Source organism: Uloborus diversus, unplaced genomic scaffold, assembly GCF_026930045.1.
Source record: "Uloborus diversus isolate 005 unplaced genomic scaffold, Udiv.v.3.1 scaffold_14, whole genome shotgun sequence".
Taxonomy (NCBI): Eukaryota; Metazoa; Arthropoda; class Arachnida; order Araneae; family Uloboridae; genus Uloborus; species Uloborus diversus.
The window spans coordinates 8,670,168-8,694,620 of NW_026558098.1; the positions used below are offsets into that span (position 1 = coordinate 8,670,168).

The 24,453-nt window shown below is 32.6% G+C and overlaps 1 long non-coding RNA gene across 1 annotated transcript; it reads left to right on the top strand.

The window, feature by feature from the left end:
* Nucleotides 1-11,927: 11,927 nt before the first annotated feature.
* LOC129232807 (uncharacterized) lies at nt 11,928-24,156 on the top strand. Its single transcript, XR_008581396.1, has 5 exons — nt 11,928-12,054; nt 19,613-19,802; nt 20,881-21,553; nt 22,164-22,326; nt 24,050-24,156. It is a non-coding gene; the product is annotated as an uncharacterized LOC129232807 (long non-coding RNA).
* Nucleotides 24,157-24,453: the final 297 nt, after the last annotated feature.

Here is a 24,453-nt window from a genome sequence, read left to right on the forward strand (position 1 = left end):
GATTGGACAACAGCACGCCACTATCCGCCATGTTTAGTCCAAGCGTTGTCAGCTCGAAATGCTGCTCTGTGTGAATTTCTAGCTTTCCCACGGAATATAAGACATGAAATCTTTGAAGAACAGACTGATTTTTTTCCCTCATCGTATTTTCATGAAATGGAGCGAGTGCCAAGTCTGGCACCAATCGTTTCGTATTGTCATAGCGTGCACAAATAATTTTTTTTTCACAAAAATTTGTCTATAAAGATAGAAAACAAACAGATATTTGTGATCTACACATTGCATTTCAAACTCATAACTAGCTTCCAATTTTTTCGATACAATGTACAGTGATATTTGAGGCAGAAGATGCATTATGGTCTACTGGGAGTGAGCCTCTTTGGACACAAGATGGCCGCCGTTTTGCAGTTGTCCAATCTCGCCGTATTTAGAATCTCTAATTTTACCTAAATGCAATGCGTTATGGTCATTCGTGAATGGGTAGTATTTTGTGAAAGCAGGGTTCACGATACTTACGAAAATGTCCAATATTTTGATACGTATCGGATATTTTGATATGCAGTAAAACCCCTCCTAACGGACGCCCCTCTTATACGGACAATTTTTAATTCCCTGGTTTCAAGGCAAACAACGTTATTAAACTCCTGTCCTGCGGACACCCCTCTGCTGTGAACAAAAAAAATTTGTCCTGTTAGTGTCCGCATTAGAGGGATTTTACTGTATATCGGATATTTTGATATGTATCGGATATTTTGATATATATCCTATATTTTCAATCAGCACACACTAAAATCTTCAAAATAGTAAATGCATTCTCAAATCACTCATTTTCTTACATTATTATAACAATATATAGAATCAAAATTAAGGTTTCTTTCATTATTTATATCAAATATTTCATTTTACAATATGATCAATTTTTGTGGAATTAATTTATCATTAGCTGTTTATTTATTTTTCTTTTGTTAGCTACTTTTAATAATAGGATTCAGAAATAAAAAATATGCATTGGTCGGTGCACAGTCGTAAGACATTTCTTTTTTTCTGACCAACAATTTAATTAGGCACTATTAATAAGAATTAAAATTGTTGCATTACTAAAAACTTTATGAATATAAAATATTATTTTACTTTGTTACATTGATTCAATCATAAAAATATAATACATAATTTTTAAATAAGCAATATTACAATGATTAATATAATTTTTATATTGAAAATACCGTAGTTGAAAAAATAAATATCGAAAATATCAAATAGATCATGATATATTCAAAATAAATATCGGATATATATCGTGATACATATCGACTGATATATGCATGCCTCAACTGCCGAAGCAATTAACTCCATAAAACAAAAAGTAGAGAGAAGTTATGAAAAAGATAGTATTATCCATAGGAGTGAATAGGCCCTCGTGTTGCATTTTCTTCCATCACAAGGTAAGAAATTTACTGAACGAAATAAATTCACATGCTGAACATTGATTAAGCACTATTAAAGCAGAAATGGGGATTTTTTTTTTAAAGTGGAGTTAATCGATTTGGCAATTGAGCAGGGTTGGCAAGTTTCTGCCGAGGTGGTTAAAACCAATGGTAGAAACCGGTTAAAACCGGCATGGGAAAAACCCAGCTCTGCGATATTTGTGGCAGAAACTGGCAAAAACTCAAAAAATGATATAAAAGAAATCTTGGATACCCAATAGGAATTTAGCATGAGAAAATAATGAAATGTTAGCCAAAGCACAATTTATTTACAATATCATTAAAAATCAAACATTATGTTTTTTGCACTCTGCAGCTGTCTCTAAGAAAAAGTGGATTGAAAATATAAATGATTTCTTAATTTAATATGAATAGAGGAATAATAACAGAATGCACTCGCAACAGAAGAACTAGATGGCAATGCCATCAAAGATCCAGCAAAGATTCATGAAACTTTCATCAATTGTCTATATTTTTAAACTGGTTCACTATGTAGTATCTGGGGTGGTTTTAAAATTTGACTGGAAAAATAAGTTTTGGGAAATAGGGTCAATTTGTTTTGTAAAGCTGTGATAATCGAGGTTACTGTCAGCAAGTAAAATTCTGGCATTTTCTTCTTGAGCACATGATAATTTTAATCCCAAGCATTTTAGATGACACATATAAGCTAGCAAATGACAATAAGTAACTGCCTGTTTAAATCTGTATGTCACTTCTTTTTCTTAAGTGCCTTTAAGATTCTCATCCTTTAGATTAATAAAAATGTTAGGGGCATCTGCAGTCAAACAGTTCTCTTTCTGATCAAACTAAATCAAGGGCAATGAGTTTTATTTTTTACAGTGATGAAGTGGAATAACATTGTTTAGTTTTGTTTTGTTTTACAAATGTCATTTTGTAATTACTTGAATTAATAAAGATGCTTTTTAATTTTTGCCAGTTTCTGCCATTTTTTACCGGTTATAACCAGTTTCTGCCACCGGCAGGGCAGAAACCAGTTTCTGCCAGCAGAAAGCCAACCCTACAATTGAGGCATCGGCTATATCGGCAAACCCTGTGTGAAAGGAAAAAAAATAAGTTGTATCTGAACCAAGTAGACTTTTCGTTGCCTCAGAGCAAGAGTAGGATATCTTAGTGTTATTTCTAGGATAAGATATATTACTGTTGCTCTGAGGTACTGATATGGAGTAAAAACTTTGAAAGGCAATTTCTCATTTTGAGTTCTGATGCAGAGTGCAGATACCACTTTTTCACTGAGCACAGCAGTAAGTATAAATCAACCAACAGAGCAAGGCAAGCAAACAGCCTTTGGGGCCACAGGTTCGGCCAATGTCAGGAAATAGGTTCTGGTTTAATAGCCAAATTAGCGCAGAAACAGGGTTCAGAAAATATCATGATATTTTCGAAAATATTGAAAATATCCGCTGTTTTGATATATACCTGATATTTTGATATCTATCTGATATTTTCAATCAGCATAAACTAAAGTCTTCAAAATAGTAAATGTAACCTCAAATCACTCTTTATTTTCTGATATTACAATTACAAAATTTAGACTTAAAATTAAGGTTTCTTTCATTATTTATATCTAATGCACGCTTTACATTTTTATCAATTCTAAGGGAGTCAATTTAGCATTCAGCTGTTTCACTTTTTTTTTTTCTTCAGTTAGCTACTTTTGCACAGTAATATGATTCAGAAATAAAAAATATGCATTAGTTGGAGCACATTCATAAGACATTTTCTTTTTTCTGACCAATGTTTAATATTTAATTAGGCTGCAATTTTAATATGAATTAAAATTTGTTGCCTTACTGATAATAAATATAAATGAATTAAAAAAGGAATATTATATTACTTTGCTACATTAATGCATCATAAAAATATAGTACATAACTTTTTGGTTATTTGTAATAGTAAATAAACAATATTAGTGATTAATATAATTTTTACACTGAAAATACCATAGTTGAAAAAATAAACAGCGAAAATATCAAAATATCATGATATTTTCAAAATAAGTATCGGATAGGTATATATCGTTCAAGGGCACGCATATAGGGGGGCAAGGGGGGGCTCGGCCCCCCCCCCTTAGAAACGAGAACTTTCTTGCTTTTAGTACTTTTTCCTTTGCAAAAATGTAAAAACGTTTCTTTTCCAGCCATTAATGAATAAGTTATTAAAAATGTCAAATTTTAATGACTCTAATCTATCCTGAAATCTGCTTCCATGGGGAAAATATCCAGCTAAACCATGGTTAAAATATCTGAGACCCCCCTTACAGTTTTGCCTATGGGCGCCCATGATATCGTTATATATATTATGATATATATCGACTGATATATATCGGAGGACCATGCACATAAATGAATCATAAATCGACAAACCAAATCCCATGTCAAATACTTTTCCAAGCAGAAAATATTTGGCATTACCAACTGAGGTGCAAAACGTGTAGTGCCCGATCGAACCAGTATGAGACTTTTTGACACAAATGTCGCACTAGTAAGCGCTTACTAGTGCAACAAGGATAAACTCAATGTTTGTAAGACAATTCTTGTCTTAATAAATGCGAGCATGTTTGATCATGAAAATTAACTTCATTTAAAATGGACCTAAGCTCTGTAGCTGTTGTATTCATACTAGACAAAAATATCTCCGCACACAACTCAAAACGTATCTGCAGGTATGCAGGGGTGCCCACCCCTCCTAAGGGCAAAGGCGCATTTAACTTGAACTTGGAAGGCTTCGCAGCACTTCATTAAAACTTTAATAAAGTGAACGAATTGCACCACAATTTCCTTTTTATTTTTTTATTTTGACACCATTGGAAAGAGCGACTGTTTTTTGTTGGGCAATTCAAGTTGATAGCTCAATCAAAACCCGAAGTTCAAAGAACTAAAAGCAGGTTTTAAGCTAGCAAACCCAACTGAAAATTTGTGGAATGATCTGCTCGGGAAGAAAGGACATACAGACACATATTTAACAATTAAATAAACATTTTATTAAACAATAAATATGTCAAAACATGGAAATAATAACAAGTGTAAATAAAATTCACATTCCCCAACAATCGAATAAAAAATCCCCCCAAAAATATCAGTAGGAAAACATTTCTTAAAAATAGTATCGTTTAAAGTTCCAGTAAAATTTATATGACTTGATTAATATAAGTACAACCTTGAGTCCAATGCCATAAACAGAATAGTTCATACGAACGAGTTAAAAAGTTCATACCAAACGAGCTATTCCTTCCTTAAAAGTTGGCACAACATGTGAGGGCGCGATCCACCAATTTGGATCCCATATCAAAATTGTCCGTGACCATTCCATGCCACCATGCTGAATTCAGAAAAGAAACCTGTCCTCCTGGACAACAGGAACCATCCATCCATCTAACGGACATCCAATCCAGCTCTCGAGCGTGGACCTTCAATGGTCCTGTTTGTTAGGCCTTTTCACAGCAAAAAAAAAAAAAAAACAACTTGATTTAAACTCTCAATTTTAGAGAGAAAATCCCCCACTTAAAACTCATCTCAAGGCAACAACTGGAACATGCCCGCATTTCTAGCTGGGCTCAACGACAAACCTTCCTACATCTTTTAAAAAGAATCCACTATACTACGTGGAACTCCGGAGCACACAGCTCCCAGGCACAATCTCAGCACCTCAGAAAAACATCGGACTGCAGTCACAACATATTAAAACAAGAGGTGAAACAATAAGAGAATGATTGATTGAGAGTTCACACTTAAATAGCATTCCCTATCTCCCTACGCGATGGCGTGACGTATATCAAAAAGCATGCATAAATTACATTGAAGAAACAACTCAACACCAGTTTACAGTTTAAAACTAAATTCTTTAAAATTGTTTCCCACATGCATACAGCAAGAATCTACTCAACATCTTTCCTATGACGTCACATCATCGTGGCGGGTCAACAAACGCATGCTACGCATGCAGGGAATGTTGGCTCTGGGGAACGATTCGAGCGCCGGTAAAATAGCGGGATGACTTTCAAAGTTCGAAAAAAGAAGGAAGTAAGTTCTGGAAACTTTTCTAATCCTTCTAAAAACTTTAAGAATTTCTCCAAGAAAAAAAAAAAAATAATGGCTCTAGGCCAACATTTTTATTCCAGATCTAACCAGAGCCACGTTCAAAGTACTGAAAACCTTCTATCTCAATTTCGAAAACAATTGATCCTTGAAAATTGATCCCTTTCGAAAACAATTGATACAAGCCAATTAAATGAAGTTCAAGAATCTCTTCTCTATGTTAATATTAATAGGGAAAATGTCTTATGAGGTGGAAGGGGGGGGGGGAGAGTGGGATATTAGGGGAAATAAGGGGGAAGGGGGGATAGGGAAAAAAAGAATCTTTCTTTTAATGTCGGAGTGGGAAATTAAGTCTTGAAATAGCTACTAAAACAAAAAAAATATGTCTAAATAAGGGTTAATATATAACTCATTTAATGGCATTCAAAGGTTATTCATTGAACAGTTGAAATTAAAGAAAATGGAAACCTTATGGCAAATGATACTAATTCAGTTGCAAAAACAGCGCAACGACTAATACTGATTTTTTAGAAGGTTTTGCAGACTATTTCTGAATTGGAAAAAAAAATGCTTTCTTTATGCATTTCTCAAATTTAAAGCAAAAAAAAAAGGTTCAAATTTAAATAGAAAAAAAAAGGCACCTACATCTATGCAGGAGAACTCAGTGACTAAGAAATCAAAAGCATTTGCTTTCAGTCAACTGTCCCTTAGCTTTCTATTTAATTTTGAGAACTTTAAGCCTTCGTTTTGCTCCGAGTTTTTAATTTAGCATTTTATTTTCAAAAATTCCTTGATTCGTAATAAGTGTAGAGACTAATTTAATGCTAGGCTACTTCATATTCTACTTTTGGATATTTTAATCTCCATCGTAGGCTACTGAAAATAATTCTGCTGCAGGGATACTACTATTGGTACTTTGCTGTTGAAGATCCATCACTCAATGCAACTTTAACTTTTATTTATTGCTATTAAAGAACAAAAATTTTCTAGTTGACTAGAGACGTACCGAGTAGCACTTTGGCCGAGTATCGAGTACTCGGCCTGTCACTACTCAGCCGAGTTACCAAGTACCAATTATGTTTTAAGAAGAACCACTGACACACATGTGATGAATCTTGAACTTATTGGAATAGTAGTATAGACCTCCTTGTCCATATAAGAGTTTTTAAAACTAAATTCCTGCTGAAATTTAATTATGCATTATATATATACAATTTTGTTTGTGTCAAAAATTTTACAAAAAAATAATTTTTTAGATTAAAAATAAAGAAATAAAAGGTATGATTAATCAAGTTGGAATTAAAACAAATTACAGTAAAATCCCTCTAATGCGGACACTAACAGGACAATTGTTTTTGTCCACAATAGAGAGGTGTCAGCAGGACAGGGTTTTGATAATGTTATTTGCATTGGGAACTGCGGAATTAAAAATTGTCCGCATAAGAGGGGTGTCCGTTAGGAGGGGTTTCACTGTATACCAATCAATTATAGTTCTAGTCTGCCAAACATAAATATTTTTTAAAAGCAGATAAAACAAATGCAGGAACACTGCAGACACCTGTTTCTGCCCCCCCCCCCCCCCTCGTTACAAGGAACATATTTTTCGGTGCATAACATATGAGTTAAAGAATGTAAAGATATTCGACAAAAAAAATCCGACTTTTGTCGGATGCCTTTAAATCCACAAGCTCCCATTTTGTGCATTGAAAAAGAAATTCCTTGTAATGCCAAAACACGTGTCTGCAGTGTTCCTGCACTGTGCTTTTAACGTTGTTTTATTTCCTTTACTTTTTTAAGCAAAGGTATTTTTATATTTTTTATAACTAATTTTTGTTTGTAGCGAAAATCCATTTTTAATATAAAAATTCCATATTTTCTATGCTTACCTTTGTTGCATAATTTTTTATAAACAAGTTTTATCAACTTTGGGGACATTAAAATAAAGATTTAGTCCATTGAAGCATTAGAAACTTCATTATTCTCAAAATTTAAATTTGACTTATAAATTTTAATTGTAAATGATTGCAGAATATAATGCTTGCTCTTTTTTTTTATATATAAATTTTAGTATCTGTCTTGGACAATATTCCATTTTTTTGCAACTACACGGTATTGGCCAAATATCTGATCAGAATTTGGCCGAGTACAGAGTAGTTACCAAGTACTCGTTACGCCTCTTGACAACAACCAAAAACTTTAACTTGTGGGCAGTTCTCAAAAGGTGGGAACAAAAAAGTTAACTTTGAGCAATTTCAAAAATTTTCAAATTTGACATCAATTTTGCTTTTATTCTATAGTATGCATATCTAGAACACAATATATGAACATGAAAAGACAGCAGGTATTTGTAAAAATTGTTAATTAGCAAATTAAATCAGCAATCTGTAGGTGACAGATTTTGGACATTGTTGTCCTGTAGGTAACGGATTTTGGACATCATCATAATGTAAGTTTCACCATTTTTGACAATTGTTCATCTGATTTTTAACTTTTCCAATGAAAATTTTATTTACTACTTTTTGAATTTTGCAATTTAATAATAAAGAGGATACTAATGAAGCACTTGAATGGCTATACATGCTGCTCTTTACATATAATAAAGTTTTGGAATGATTTTGAAGAAGTTGATGAAAGATAAAAAAAAGCTTCAAATTAAAAATACTACAAATGTAAAAAGTGACATCAGTTTTAATAATGAATATTTTTTCTAATGTCATAAGAATTAAAACGATGTCTAAATTATTGAATTAAAAATACGAAATTATTGAAAAAAGAAATTCGTATTTCTGTTTGGAGATTGTTAAATTATGTTTCCAAAAGAAAGAAGAGAAAAAGAATTCTAAAATAATAAAAGCGGGAAAAAAAATGCTAGCGCAGGTGATAAAGTCGCCAAAACTGGTACAGATGACGATAAACTACATTTGTCAAACTGGAATTCCCTTCTGGTAACCTTTAGCTTATCGTATACTGTGTTGTCGCCAACGGAGGTTTGCTTGGCGATTTTAGTGCAAAATGGCTTTCGTTCGATCATAACCAGTCATGTTTCTACTATAATTGATGTATATTGTTCAATGTGTAACGTATTAATTATGCAAAATACCAATGGATTAAAGAAGATAACATTATAATAACCTTTTTTATTGAGGTTAGAAGACAGTGGATCATCAAAAATTATGAATAAACGGAAAGAATTATCAGCATCAGGATCGTAAAGCCATTTGGACATCTCACATGTACGTTTAAAAAAAAATATTTTTCTTCTAAGATACTGCATAAAAGCTTATGAAAACACTTTTAAACAATTAAAAATTGATTCTGAGGCTCGATAAACACCTTTAAGACGAAAACATCATATACTTAGTTCTCAAATAATAGCATTGTAAAGATCGTAACTTTTGGACATGCATCGAATTTCAAACTTACTTTTTTCTAAAATCATTTACAACGTAAATAATCTGTCTTTACTTTTGTTATTTGTGTAAAATATTAACAAAAACTTATTCAGTGTAAGATTCATACCTTTAATTTTTTTTTTTTTTTTTGAAACGTATGGAAATATTTAAAAAAAATTTTTTTTTAATGGTACATTTGCTCAGTTAACGTTTTGGTATGTCCAAAATTGTGCCTTTTAGCAAAGAAAATATTTTTTTAAGGGCGTTTGAAGAGCATTTTTTCCATAATTTATGTCAATTCTTGTCTCTATACAGTATTACAGTTCAACTCAAAAATTTTTGAGTTAATTAAAATGAAAGTTATTTGGTGTTGAAGCTTCAAAGTTGAGGTCTATGTTTGCTCCCACCTTTTGAGAACTGCCCTTGTAACTTCTAGGCAGGGTTGTCACATACTTGTAGGTATCACCAATTGCATCATTAAACTGAATGAGGTACCTTTAACAGGAAAATACCCTAATATGCTAGTCGCCACTTAATTTTAATTTAACAGCCACGAAGCGAGTAGTGCTGATGATCTTGAATACGTCCCTTCGTATTTTTCCTCTTGAAAAATGGCTAAGCATTTACGTAGTTTTGAAACCATTATTGTGGGAATCCGGCCTGAATTGGAATTGGTAACAATCCTATTCGATTTGTTCACGGGTGATTCAGTGTAACCAACAGTTAAAAAAAAAAAAAGAAATTTGAAGCAACGAAGGAGCCTCTGACGTGCACCACTCAGTGGTTATCCTGTGGAACTGCCCGATTGGCGAAAAACTTTCCAATAGCTAAAATGGCTGTTGCTATTTTAACTCCATCCTGGGCGGTCATTCCACGCTCGTCAGCTTGCGAGATTGAGATTTTCGCTCATGTGATCGGTTGTGATGTAGAAATTTTGCAAAGTAGCATTTTAATCTACTCGAACTTAGCTTGAGGCTAGGTTCAAGTAGATTAGAATACTACTTTGCAACATTTCTACGTCACAACTGATCACATGAGAGCGAAAATCTCGATCTCGCAAGCTGACGAGCTTGGAATGACCACCCTGATGCTTTAACTTTTCATTTCAATGAACTGTTTATTGTTTCTGGATGAGTAATTAATTTATTTGGCAGTTTATTTTGCTTTTCAATGATGTATTCAATTTATGTGATGGATAATGTAACTTTCAGTTTGTTTTGTTTAACAATCGAATCTTTGACTTTGCATTCCAGCATCATTGTTTTAGCAATTTTTCACTAGCAAATAAGCTCTTTGTTATGCTCAGTTTGGCAAAACGCTTTGAACAGGCTCGGGTCTCAGTACCTGAAAACTCCGCAGTGTAGGGGGGGGGGGACCACTGTACTAAAGGGGCCTGTGGCTCTTAGTGGCGTGGAAATCCAGTAGGCAGTTAGGGGCTCTCCTGATTTTTTGCAAGAGGGGGGGGGGGGGGCAAATTTACTGATCCGGGCCTGGCTTCGATAACACCCCAAGCACTCCCCTTTAAGATCCCCCCCCCCCTCTACATTCTTAAAAACCTCTGTCGTTGTCTTAATAAGCTCATATGGTATTATCAGCGTAAATGCTTAAATAAACGTTTCACAATACCAGCATTCGAATAAAATAAGTTAAAGATGAACAATTATGTATGTTTATTGATGAAAGAATATGAAAACTTACTTGGTGCGTAGATTTGGAGCGGATAAAAAGTCCTATGTCAACAACTTGTGCTAGATCCAGTAATTCGTTAACAAGAAAGAAAAATAATAGTCCTCGGCGAGATTTCAAATTATTTCTTTCCTTGAGTTCAAAACACTAAAGGAAGAAATCAAAATTTCAAGCCGAACATTTTAACGTAGTATTTTACGATTTCTTCAGCTTACTAAACTTTTTACAACATCATTACGAAACAGACGATGTTGATTTTGCCTTTGCCCGAACTCTGACGGTTACAGTGTTTGCAACACCCAACAGTTAACTTGGAACAGCGAGTTTGAAGAGTATGGAGGAAAACTGATACTTTAGACAAATGTGTGCTTTTTTTTTTAACGTTGTTCGTCTTACTTAACTGTTCAGCACAAAGGTATTTATTTATCTTACACACTAACTTGTTTAAGATACTGGAACATTTTCTATTGCAGCTTCATCACTGAAGTCGGCCATTTTTCAAATAGGGACTCTAGGCTTGGCCGTCCATGAAAGAATGACATACGATAGAGAAACGGGTTGCCAGGGTCGTCACTAGGTCAAAAACACTGGGAGAGGGACGTATTTGGTGGTCCTTAGATGGTTTCAAATGCATGCTGCAATATGCAGAGAGAGAGAAGAATTAGCTGCTTGAAGGATAATCTTCAGTCCGAAATAAGGGATTTTGGATTGCACCTCCCGGCATTTTTTCGAAATTGAAGGTGTAAAAACGCAGCTTTATATTATATTTTAAGGCTGGGGGGAAGAGGAAAGGAGGTCCTGGATAGCCTTTCCCCATAATTTTTCAAAATTTAAGTTTCCAAAGCACAACATACGTTATATTTGATTGCGCTCAGGGGAGGGTGTCTGGGGGCTCTCCCCCGGACTTTTTAAAAAATTGTAGCTTGGAAAACAGTTTTAGACGTTATATGGTGATTTTAGAGAAAAAGAGACTCGGGTGTCATCCCCGATAAGTTTTCGAAATTAGCTCCAACCCAAGTAGCACAAACCATCGGATTTGCGTTGGAGAAAGGTTGAAAATACATCGCAATGGTTAGATATACGTTAGGTTAGATATAGGTTATTTTTATACGCTCATCCGATCATTCGAAGCATCGGAGGAGTGTTTAAAACCAACCTAAATCCTACTAAACGCATTCCCAACTTAATTCTAACCTTCAAACTTGTTTCACATCCACGCCCAAATTATTGCAAGCTCGTGGCTGATTTGTGCGTTCTGCGGCGCATGCGTATAATGCAGTCTGTGACGCTAAGCCGGGGGGGGGGGGAGTGCGCGTCCGTCTACAGCCATTTTTTTTTTATTCCACCTCCTGACTACGACCACGTTTTCTTCCCTCGTTCATCGTTCCGTAATGTACTAGTTGCTGAATCCGAGGTCTCCATCCTCGCTTTTCTAAAGTAAGTAATTTCATTTTTTCCGATAAATTTAAAAAACAAAAATCAAACATTAACATATTTTTGTTATGATTTAATTCATTTTACATTTATTTCTGACTTGGGCAGGTAAACAGCAGCATCTGAAGAAATAAGTTTGCGAGATATATTAAGAAGCGCGTTTTTGGAATCACTATCAGGGAAATGTTGGAATAAGACTCTTTTTTTTTTTTTTCAATGGAAAGCAATTGAACAAGCTAGTCAGCTAGTGCAATATCTTTCATAGTAGATGCAGGTGTGATCCAAAGATTCCGTCAGTTTTGGGTTGCCGCTTCCAAAAATTTTGGGCTGACAACATTTTAAAACTGAAAAATTATTTAAGAAAATGGCAATTTTTTTTCCAATTATTTTGTTTATCAGATATGAACAGTTTTATAAGGGGGGGGGGGTCGAGTTTCCTCTTTCAGAAAATTTTACTTGGATCCACCACTATCACAACTATAGATGACGAAAATGAAAAATTTGCAAATACTGCCCTTTACCTGCTCACGGCAGAATTGATATCCTTTAAAATGGCCAAGACGAATCTTAATAGCTTGAGTGTTTTTCAAGCAATTCATTTTCACCTAAACTAATTTTATATCATTTGTTTTATTTTTGTATATTTTTTTCAAAATAATAATAATAATAATAAACTTTTGTTACTAATTAATTTACATAAAAGTTAAATTTTAATTTGTTATTGATATTTTTTAAAAATTAAAAAATTTCAATTATATTTTACCGAACAGTTTTCATAGTGAAATGTGAAACTCAAAAATGCATATTCCAATCAAATTTAATGTGTGCACTACAGATGCATAAAAACCGGATAAAATAAACAAATTGGCTTTAGTCACTAAAATTTGCTCTCTAACATTGTATTATAGTATCTTAATTTATTGAAATGGGTAAAATACGTATATGAGATTAAAAAAAAAAAGAGTTGCTGGAACAAAATATAAAAGATTACTTACATCAGATTTGGGCAGTTCTCAAAAGGTGGGAGCAAACACAGACCTCAACTTTAAAGCTTTTACACCAAATAACTTTCATTTTAGTTGACTCAAAAATTTTTGAGTTAAATAATAATACTGTATAGAAACAATAGTTGACTTAAATTATGGAAAAAATGCTCTTCAAATATCCTTTAAAAAATATTTTCTTTGCTAAAAGGCACAATTTTGGACTTTCAAAACGTTAACTGAGCAAATGTACCATAAAAAAAAAAAAAAAATATTTCCAAACGTTTCAAAACCAAATTAAGGGTTATGAATCTCAAACTGAATATTTTTTTTGATAATATTTTCTATAAATTAAAAAATTGCTGACAGATTATTTATTGTGTAAGAAATTTTATCCATTTATTCAATATTATAATATGATCTTTTGTCTTGTAACCTTAATAAAAAAGGCTATTATAATGTTAATTTCTTTAATCCATTGGTATTTTGCACAATTAATACGTTATGCATTAAACAGTACATAAATAACAATAGAAACTCAAGTTATGATCGCGACGAATAGTAAACAAAGGCGGCAAAAATCGCCAAGCAAACCCCGATTGGCGACAACCCACAGCGTACGATAAGCAAAGGGTTACCCGAGAGAAATCAGGTTTTCGTTAACAGCGTCGGTTTTGGCGACGTTATCACCTGCGCTGGCAAAATGGTTTTTTTTTTTTTTTTTCGGATTCTACGAAACCATAACAAAATTTTATTATTTTAAGACCAGTATATAAAGTCATTCATGTACTTCATAAATCCTCTATTTTCCATTGCAGAATTTAAAAATAGATAAAATTTTCATGGAAAAAGTTCAAAAACTGAAACTTTCATTATGATGATGTCCAAAATCTGTTACCTACAGACCGATCATTAAATTTGCTATTTATTAATTTATAAATACTTTTTATGCTTGTGTATGATATTCTAGGTGTACATGCTATGCAGTAAAAGCAAAATTGATTTCAAATTCCAAAATTTTAAAAATTGCTCAAAAGCAACGTTTTTGTTCCCACCTTTTGAGAACTACCCATTTAAAATTTAAAAAAAATATTTTTTTTTTTTTCTAAACGTATGATAAGGAAACTTCAAGTCAGACGGCTACCATTTTTTATTTAACTACGTATTTTGTGTTTTTCCACAAAAAATGAGTTTTAGCACAAATCCTCTCCCTGGAAAATTTGGAAATGACAGGCCTGAAGCTCTGGTATTCAATTTATAGTTATTTAAATGTTTCAATTTAGTTTAGTTAATTTTGACATTTGAGTATCTATTGATTTTTCCCCTCTCTTCTTAGAGTTATGGATTATTTGCTGCTGTCTAGACGAAAACAAAATCGGATTTGTAACAAAGAAATAAATGAAGAGTTAAATGAAATAGAAGCAAATGATATAGGAAGAGATTCGAATATTATTAGAGTTGGAGGTAGCATTCTAGATCAAGGGAATTTTAATGCCACAAATGATAAAGGGTTTCAAAAAAGAGCAGCAAATGAAACTAGTATAGTTTTTCCTGGTATTGTAGAGCAAGGAAATAACCTTAATGCTTCGGACAGAAATGATGTTTCAGATAACAATGATTTTTCTGAAACTAGTGTCGAAGAGGAATCTAATACATTCGAAATATTTTCTGATGAATATGTTTCAAGTGATGATGACTTATCTGAGTCAGAAAATATTTCAGATTCCCCTCCTAAGTCATTAACAGAAATGTTACGTGAATGGTCTCTAACTTATAATATTACATTATCTGCATTGACTGCATTATTGAAAATACTTTTTGCATATTTTTCTTTTCTCCCCAAAGATGGTCGTACATTATTAAAAACACCAAGGGAGACTTGTACTAGGAAAATAAATAATGGAGAAATCTGTTATTTTGGTGTTAAAGATGGATTGGCAAGTCTTCCCATTGATAAGTTAAAATGTCCAATTGTAATACATTTTAATGTAGATGGCCTACCTCTCTACAAAAGCAACAAAAAGCAATTTTGGCCAATTTTGGGCTATACTCAGTATAGCAAGTTCCCTTTTGTCACTTCAATTTTTTTGGGTGAAAGCAAGCCAAACAGTTTGTCAGATTTTTTAACAGATTTTATTGAAGAAATGAGTGTATTGCTGCAAGAAGGTGTTATCCTGTTTGGTAAAAAATTTGATGTAAAAATAGGAGCATTTGTCTGTGATGCACCTGCTAGATCCTTTTTAAAAGGGAGTAAACTCCATTCAGGATATAGCGCGTGTGAAAAATGCACAGTAGAGGGCAAGCATTTCATGAATAGAATGTGTTTTCCCACAGTGGGACAGCTACGTGATGATCTTTCATTTCAATTAAAGTTTGATGAAGAACATCATGTAGCTGAATCTCCCCTTGAAATGTTATCTATTGGAATGGTAACCCAGTTTCCAATAGATTACATGCACACCGTATGTCTAGGTGTAACCAAAAGGTTACTACTTACTTGGTTAGAAGGTCCCTTAAAGAAACGTTTCACTGCCAATATCGTAAGAAAAATATCCACATTATTAATAAATTTAAATAAGTTTACATGTTTTGATTTCAATCGAAAACCAAGGAGCCTTTTTGAAGTAAAATACTGGAAAGCCACCGAATTTAGAAGTTTTTTGTTGTATTCAGGACCAGTTGTGTTAAAAGATGTAATCCCTAAAGAGATGTATGATAATTTTATGATGCTTAGTTGTGCAATTAGAATTCTTATAAATAAAAATTTTAACCATTTATATGATTATGCAGGTGAAGTATTGGGACATTTTGTTTGTCATTGTTGTAAGTTATATGGAGACCAGTTTTGTGTTTACAATGTCCATTATTTGTATCACCTACATCTGGATGCAAAAGGATTTGGACCTTTAGATGATTTCAGTGCTTGGAAGTATGAAAATTATTTAGGTAAACTAAAAAAGCTCTTGAGGTCATCTAAAAATCCACTACAACAGATTCATCGAAGAATTTCAGAAATTAAAACTTTAAATCCAGAAGAGAACAGAACTAATTGTGTTGAAACATTGCCTAATAATATAAAAAGTTTTAGTTTCAGGTTTAACAATATGGAGTTTAAAACAAAAAAATTTTCAGATTCACACTGTATGCTATCAAATAATATGATTATTAAGATTTCTCACTTTTATAAATCTGCAGAATGTACATATTTGTTTGGAAACAATTATAAATTATCAGAAAATTTTTTCACCTATCCTTTTGAATCTTCTGTTGTAGATATCTATTTGGTTTCCAAACTATCAGATAAAATGTTAAGTTTTCCAGTTGAAACAATCAAATCTAAATGTGTTTTATATCCATATAAAAGTAAATTTGTCTCATTACCTTTATCTTGTCATTTTTAGTTAGAACAGTACAAATTAAAGTTGTTTCTTATTTACTGTATGTTTTCAGCATCATTTCATTTATTCATTCAACCTTTTCCTTACTGATTCATTTGATCAAAAATATTTTTAACTGACTTCAAAAAAGAGGCGGTTATCAGTTCATACCGTATGTATGTTTTTTTTTTTTTTTTTTTTTTTTTTTTTTTGTCCACTCACGGCGTCTCACCTAGTGAACCGATTTTGATGATTCTTTTTTTAATGAATAGGGGATGGCTAAACTTAGGTCCCATTACTTTGTTTGACCATATTTGTCCTTTAGAAAAAAAGTTATGGGCAAAAAACAATAAATTTCATGCAATTTCCCTATTAAATGATTAAATTTAAAACCCATTGTTATGAAAGTTTGGTGCCATATGACAGTAACATTAATAGTAATTGTAGTGATAATTTTGAATGAAGGCTTCCCTGAAGCAAGCATCAAGTTTCTTCAGTGGGGTATTTTGATAATCGGGAATCTGGCGCTGTCGTCTCATTTTTGGCATAAATAATTTGATTTTGCTGTTTTATAGTAACCCTATGTGAATTACCGAAATCTTTCCTTCTTCAGTGCTATAGCTCCATAGTGGGGGTAAACCAAACCTGGAAGCGAAGTGATGCAGTGATTAGGATCTGCTTAGGCCTTTACAATGCTACCATTTGATTTGCATCAACTACACAGTAGTATTTTGATCGTTATCATCTATTCCAATAACAGATGATCGGGGCTAAGTAAGAAAATACAGGATTGCATAACAAGCAACTTGTATGCTGTGAAATGGAAATTAGTTAGGGAAAATGTAATACTTAAATAGTTATAACTAAATTAACTACACATGAATTCCAGAGAGGAACAAAGATAAGTTTTTAGTGCCAATTGCCTAAAGTTTAACACGTGTTTATAGTTTTTTTTTTTTAGTATGGATCATTTTTATGAAAAAAATAAGGTGAAGTTTCGTGATGGTAACTTCTTACTATTTCTGAAATACTTACATTTACACTAAAAAGAATGAAATAAAAAAATTTTGAAAAAAAAATAGAACCGAATTCAAAATTGCTCTAAAAAGTGAAAAATAATTTTATTCTTTAAACACCATCGATAATGCTTTTAAACATAATTTTTGAAGTTGGCGCAAAAACGATAGATAAAATCATTCACAGCCATAACTCAACTACAACTATAAATTTAACCAGGCCCAGTTTCTTCGCTATCATATGCACTATGCATTGATGACAGCATATTTGAATAACGATACAAATCTTTCATTCGTAACTTTGGATGCTTTTCTGAAAAAAATATGAATGAAGCATGGTTACACTGGATTTTAAGTTTTGTTTTTGCACCAACTTCAAAAATTATGTTTAAAAGCATTATCAATGGTGTTTAAAGAATAAAATTATTTTTCACTTTTTAGAGCAATTTTGAAGTCGGTTCTATTTTTTTTTTTTCAAAATTTTTTTATTTATAATCGAATCACAAAAATATTTCAGTTTTCACTTTGCCCCATGAAAAAATAAAGTTAATTTTCCACTTTTGCAATAAAGTATTTCCTTAGTTCCCCAGTTTTCTTTCCTTATATACTGCAATTTTTAAAACAAATTTTCAATTTGTTCATTTTGAAAAAGCTCAATCATCGATTGTCTTTGAACAAAGTGTATTTCATGTATTCCACCAGAAAATTCAGTTTAACCTTGTGTATTTTGTCTGTTGATTATATCATTCCTAGTCTTTAGCTTCAGTGAAAATCATTCAAGTTAAGTAGATTTATTTTTTACTTTTCTCTTGATTACATTGTCAAAGCGAAAATCCCCTAATGCTGCAGATCAAGTTGGATTACGAAATAATCAGGATGTACAAAGGCGCAAAAATATCATTTCTGGTAAATTTAGTATTTTCACAAGCTGAGTGCCTGTTATTATAAGAAATCAAAAAGCTGTTATAAAAATATTGAAACTTACAGAAAACTTTCACTCAAAAACATGAAACAGCATTACAGCTCATTTTTTAGAAACTATGCAGTGAGTACGCAGTAAATGTTTCACATTTAATTTTTTAGTTATTAACTTTTATTTAACCTGATGATGATTAACTAAGATCATTTCTACATATCGAAATTTATATGTATCAAATTGTTTTCCCAGCAATTTGCTTCTTTGATATATGGAGGTCCAACTATTTCAAATGTTATATTACTGCAGAAATTAAAATACTGTGAAATTTATTATCCAATGTTTCCTGTCATAGAATCACCTTTTAATTCATTTGTAAAATGAGACCTTTATTTTCAGCTGCATATCAAAAAAAAAAAAAAAAACTCTGGGTATAGTAGTACTACACTCTTCTAGAAGTATCAATTGCGATACTAAATGATATGCTCTTGATTTTGCTTATAAATTGTGACCAAAAGGTTTTTGTTTTAGGGGGGTTCTGGAGAAATGTTTCAAATTCCACTCTTATTTTAAATCACTAGTTGTATATAATCTGTACTTGAGAGGCCAATTAGGTAGCATTTCTGTTAATGACTCCTTTAAGGTTTTGTATTTTAGTTTCTTAAAAATATATTCAGCACTTTTCATACCTTCAGGAAGCAATAAATAATCTACGTAAAAGTTTGGTTTTTATTTCAATTTTATGTAACGCATAATACTATTTATTTTTCAGCACTATAAACTCAAAAATATTCTGGATATTTACTACAAATGAAAAAATATTTTAAAACTATGTTTCATGCTTTTCAAAGTTTGCTTTGATTCAAAAAGCATACTCAGTGAATAAAATAATGTCTTGCCTGGAAATGATATCTTTAGACAGTTAAAAAAAATTCCAAAAGTTAAGTTACGAAACGTTCTGTATATTAAACTTTTTGAATGCATCTTCATGCTCTTATAATATTTGTTCTCAACCTAGCTCTTAAAGGAGGATCAAATATAAGTAAGTAATGTGATATAATGCATATCATAATGATATACATTCTGGTAAAGTATGTACTCAGAGAGGGGGAACCTGCAGGCCCGGAGTTTTTAAAATGAGTGGTTAAATGTATGTTGGGACGTAGGAGTAAATAATTTAGAGGGGAACCCCAAAATTTCTGTGCACGTTCAATGTCCATGTATGTACTGTATTACAGGGCTGATAGTTCTGATAATTTTAATTTTTAGATGTATCATGTAGTGGAGTTCAAAGCAACCCAAGAAGTAGAGGTGGTGCCTTCTAATTGGGTTTTAAACAAAGAGGAATGTTTATGGCCAGACTCAGCACCAGCCTGGAAAGTGTCGAGCATGGTTCATCATCGAGCAGAAACCAATAAAGATTTTACGAAATATGATATGAGGTCATTGGGTACATTTTGTAAGTTAATTTTGAAAATTTTCAGTTCTCTTAAGGCACATTTTGTAGATACACCTTGAAAGTCAATAATTTCAACCATGATGACTTTAAGCAATTTTGTATTAACCAACCAAATTTTAGGCATTAATTGTAACATTTAATAGCTGTTTTTTTTATGCTTATATCCTAAAGTTAAGAAAAAGGGACATTTGAAACTGGCTTAATGGTTTCCTGTTTGCCAGAAAATTCATATCGTTATCTCACAAAGTTGAAAGTCCTTTTAATTTTGAGAATTTTTTTCAAAATTATTACTTTTATTCAATTTTTTAGAGGCTGAAAGAAGATTATTGAGTTTCATATATATTAAAAAAAATAAAAGTTTAAAAAACCCCAGCTGAGTTGCAACTGTCTAATCAAGAGGGAAAATTGAAAATCCTTTGAAAAGTCTTATATTATTAAAAATCAATGTCAAGTATTTTATTTGCTGTTAAATAGAAACTGGCAACAGATAAAAATTTTAAATCATTGTTTTTTATTTTCTTGACGGCCAACAATGAATTCGATTATCAATCGTGTGAATATAGGCTTAGTCTTTATTAAAATCTGCTTTAAAAAAACATTATAATTCAAATTCTATGAAACATGGAAATTCCAAACTCATTGTATCAGACACAGAATATTTTTTTCTTTATTTTCGTGTCAAATTTTTTAAATTTTAACTATGTTTTCGCTGCAAAAATTGCAAAAAACATTTTAGAGGCTTTTAATTAATACCTTTGTTAGTTAATATTATCCAAAGACGCAACCCCTAGCTAAGAACACTCTCGATCAACTCTCCTTTCGAACAAAAAAAAGCTTTTCACACTCAGTCCATCCGTTTAGGCGCTAGAGTGCCACAGACATACACACAGATACGTCAAACTTATAACCCCCTTCCTTTATGTGTCGGTGGATAAGAATAATTCAATAAAAAAAAATCTATAGTTTTGTTTCCGTTTTCAATAACTGAGAATTATTTTCTGTTTCCCCTGCAACTTCGACTAATTGAAATTTCACTGCAATATTTTAATGTATCGAATATTTTTTAATTTATTTTCAGGGACATATGAGGAAGCTAGAGGAAAACTGAAAAAGGCAGAGTACTCCTCAGATATAGTTTCCGACGCAGATGCACCGAGAGAGAAAAGATTGCATCACCAAGACTGCTGCAGCAGCAATAGTGAAACTGAAGAACAATCTCAGTCGCTTTTGTGTGCTGCACCAGCAAGAAGCCAAAAGAAGATAAAAATCCTTCGAGGACCAAGGGTTGAAGTTCCAGACTGCCCGGACTCATTCAATACCGAGTATTTGATTGGAACACCTGCACTGCCAAGTGCTCCTACAATAAGAATCCCACCCCCAAATAATCAGTCACCCATAATAACTCCAACAAACACTTTTGCAATGCCAAACACAAATACACCTCCACCCTTAAACAATTTTGCTGCCTCTCATACGAACACACTTAACTCAGATAATTTTGCCCCCCCCTTCAATCCTCATCCTCTTGCGCTTGCTCCAAATTACATTTACACCTTCTAAAAAAAATACAAAAGGAGCAAGCAGCACAGAGGGAACTTTTAATGCAGCTATTAAAACAAAAAACAAACACAAAAACACACTTAGCTAAATCGTTGCCACAAGACTTCCCCATAAACTTGCCCCTAACGGAAATTAACCAGCTCCCACTAACTGACACCTACCTACAAAATGATGAAAAATTTTCAGAAACAGTAAGTTTTTTTTTTATATTGATCTCCTTTTTTAAAAAACATAAAAATATATTTACATGTCAATTTAAGGAAAGATCATTTAAGGAATATGAATTGAAGAAATAACTATAGAAACACTTGTACATATTTTTTAATTTTGATTTACTGTTTTTTAACACAATTTTTAATTTTATATTTATTACTTTTTAATTAAACCTTTCAGCAAAATTTGATATGGTTGAAGATTTTTTTCCCAAGCATTGTTGCTTGGGAAATTATAATGACATGGAAAGGTAAAGGACAGTATCTGCAATTTTTTCACTTTTTTGCATTTCTGTCATTTATTGTAGTTCGCTTTATTGTACAAGCATGCGTATTTGGTTTCCACAAAACATAAAGCAAAAAAAAAAAAAAAAAAAAAAAAAAACCACACACACATACAAAATTTCAATATTTCTCCATTAGTTTGGGATCCTTCAATTATCTAGTTAGCTTCTTCAATTAGCTAAAAAACACATCTATGCAGATTTACCCTTTACCTTCCTGGCAGTATAGTGTAACAAAAAAAAAAAAAAAAAACAGCATGGAGTAAGTTAGTATGGTCATTTATGTTCTTCTTTTGAAATTTTAGGTTTCCTACTTGGCAACTATAGGAGGGTTAGGTGCAAAGCAAGTAATGCATCGCTTGCTATCCTCTGTCCTCCACCAAGATCTTGCTGTGATGCTGAATTGGAAAGGCAGAGGCGAAAAGCATGCATTTCATCAATACCGAAGAATAATTTTATGTATTTTCCGTAAGTTCATTTTCCTTCATGTAGAAATCTGAATTTAATGGTTCAATTGAATAAATTAAATGTATTTTGGTTGATTTCAAAAAAAATCAAAAGCATGGTAATTGGCATAGTTTAAATGTCAGTCAGTCATCATGTTTTTAACATATTTTTTTTTCTAATCTACCGAAATGTATTTCGAGAATTCAACTAAACCATTAAAAAATGCCCTAATCCAGGTGTAAAGATGGTCATGTTGACCGTAATGCATCTTCTGCTCCAAATATCACTGTATATTGTATCGAAAAAATTGGAAGCCAGTTATGATATTATGAAATGCAATGTGCAGATCACAAATATCTGTATGTTTTCCATCTTTATGAACAAGTTTTTGGGAAAAAAAATTTCTTTGTAAGCGCTATGACGATAGAAAACGATTGGCGTCAGATTGCCAAACTTGGTGCTCACTCCGTTTAGTTAAAATATGAGGAGAAAAAAAAAATTAGTTGGTTCCTTTAAAAATTCCATGTCCTATATTCCGTGGGAAAGTTAAAAATTCACACAGAGCAGCATTTCAAGCTGACAACACTTGAACTAAACATGGTGGAGATCGGCACACCATTGTCCAATCTCTCCGTATATATGATCTGTAACCTGAATAGGCTTGGGGCACATATGAACACAAATATGCAGGATACGCACCATATTTCAAAAAAAAAAAAAAAAAAAACTCCTTACACGTCAAATAGCTATTGTGACACTCCTTTAATCTATTTAAACTACCATATGACCAGGGGTGCCCCCATATTGCGGAGACCCCCTCCAAAAGCAAGCCCCCCCCCAAAAAATCAATGGCCCAGTCTGCGGCATGACCCCCTAGGCACCCTTGATGTTCCAGTTGATTGTATGTGTTAAAACCAATAGCTGTGATAAAGGTTGACCACCAAACCGGCTCTTGTTGTACGTGTTGTCTATTAGCATACTCATTCTGAAGGGAATCAACATCCACTCCATTCAATGTTTGTAAGTCAGGTGTGTATTGAAGTATTTTAAGAGAGCCGTGAGTGTATGAAAAATAAAAAAAGTAAAGCAAACTATAATTTACTCAATTTTGTGGTTCCACGCAAATGTGCTAATAACTCATTAGTGGGGTAAAAGTAACTGATGTTGCATTTTATATACTAACTTTACCTAGATCCTACATTATCCTTACTCTTTGTTCCTTGGATTTCAGACCATCGCCTCAGAGCAACAGTAAGATATTATAGCATTATTCCTGGGATTAGATGTCTTAGTGTTGCTCTGAGGTGATATGTTCTAAGTTCCAATAATATGTTCATATAGCAATGTGTTGAGAGTGAACACATATAAAGGGGTAGGGGGCCTTCAGCTTGAAATGCTGAGAGCCAACTGCCTGTTGTGCTGTAAGGTAACTGTTACATTCTTATCACCATCAGAGACCACCGGTTCCACTTAAGTCAACAATGAAGGGCTGCGAACAAGGCGGCTAGCCTTCGTAACATTCTTTTATTGAACAAACGATGAGAGGGCAAGTTAAAAAGTTTGCAAGGGAACAAACAGTATGGTTGACTGTATGACATTTAGCTTAGTATAGTTACAGCTATGTATTTTAAAAAAATAGTTGTTCTGGAAGGGGGGGGGTGAGATTTTACTTCTAGGTGCAGTGAAGTAGAAAATAAGTTGTTCGTAATATTTATTTTTTAAAATTGTATTTTATTTTTTACAGGTGCAGCACAAGCCAATGCTCAAGATTATACATTGAACAACGCAGAAGTGTTTATTAAGAGTTGGCTGAGGTTTGCCCCTGACCGGAATGGGACACGCAAAAAAAATCCTACCAATGAAAAATTTCCTAAATTTTAGATTAAAAAAAAATATATATTGAACACTAGTATATTTTGTTGTAATTTTGAATAAAAGATATGTATTTCTATTCAGATTCTTGATTTTATTGTACTTGAATAAAAACTTCTTATGGCTGAAGTAATGAAGCTAATATAGCATGTTTTAGGTAAAAGTAATTTAAACAACATGTACATTTTTAATGACAGTACATGAAGTAAGATGAATTCATAGATTTCTAATCACTTGAACTGTTCAGATCTATAAAAACACTAGTTTAGTGTTACA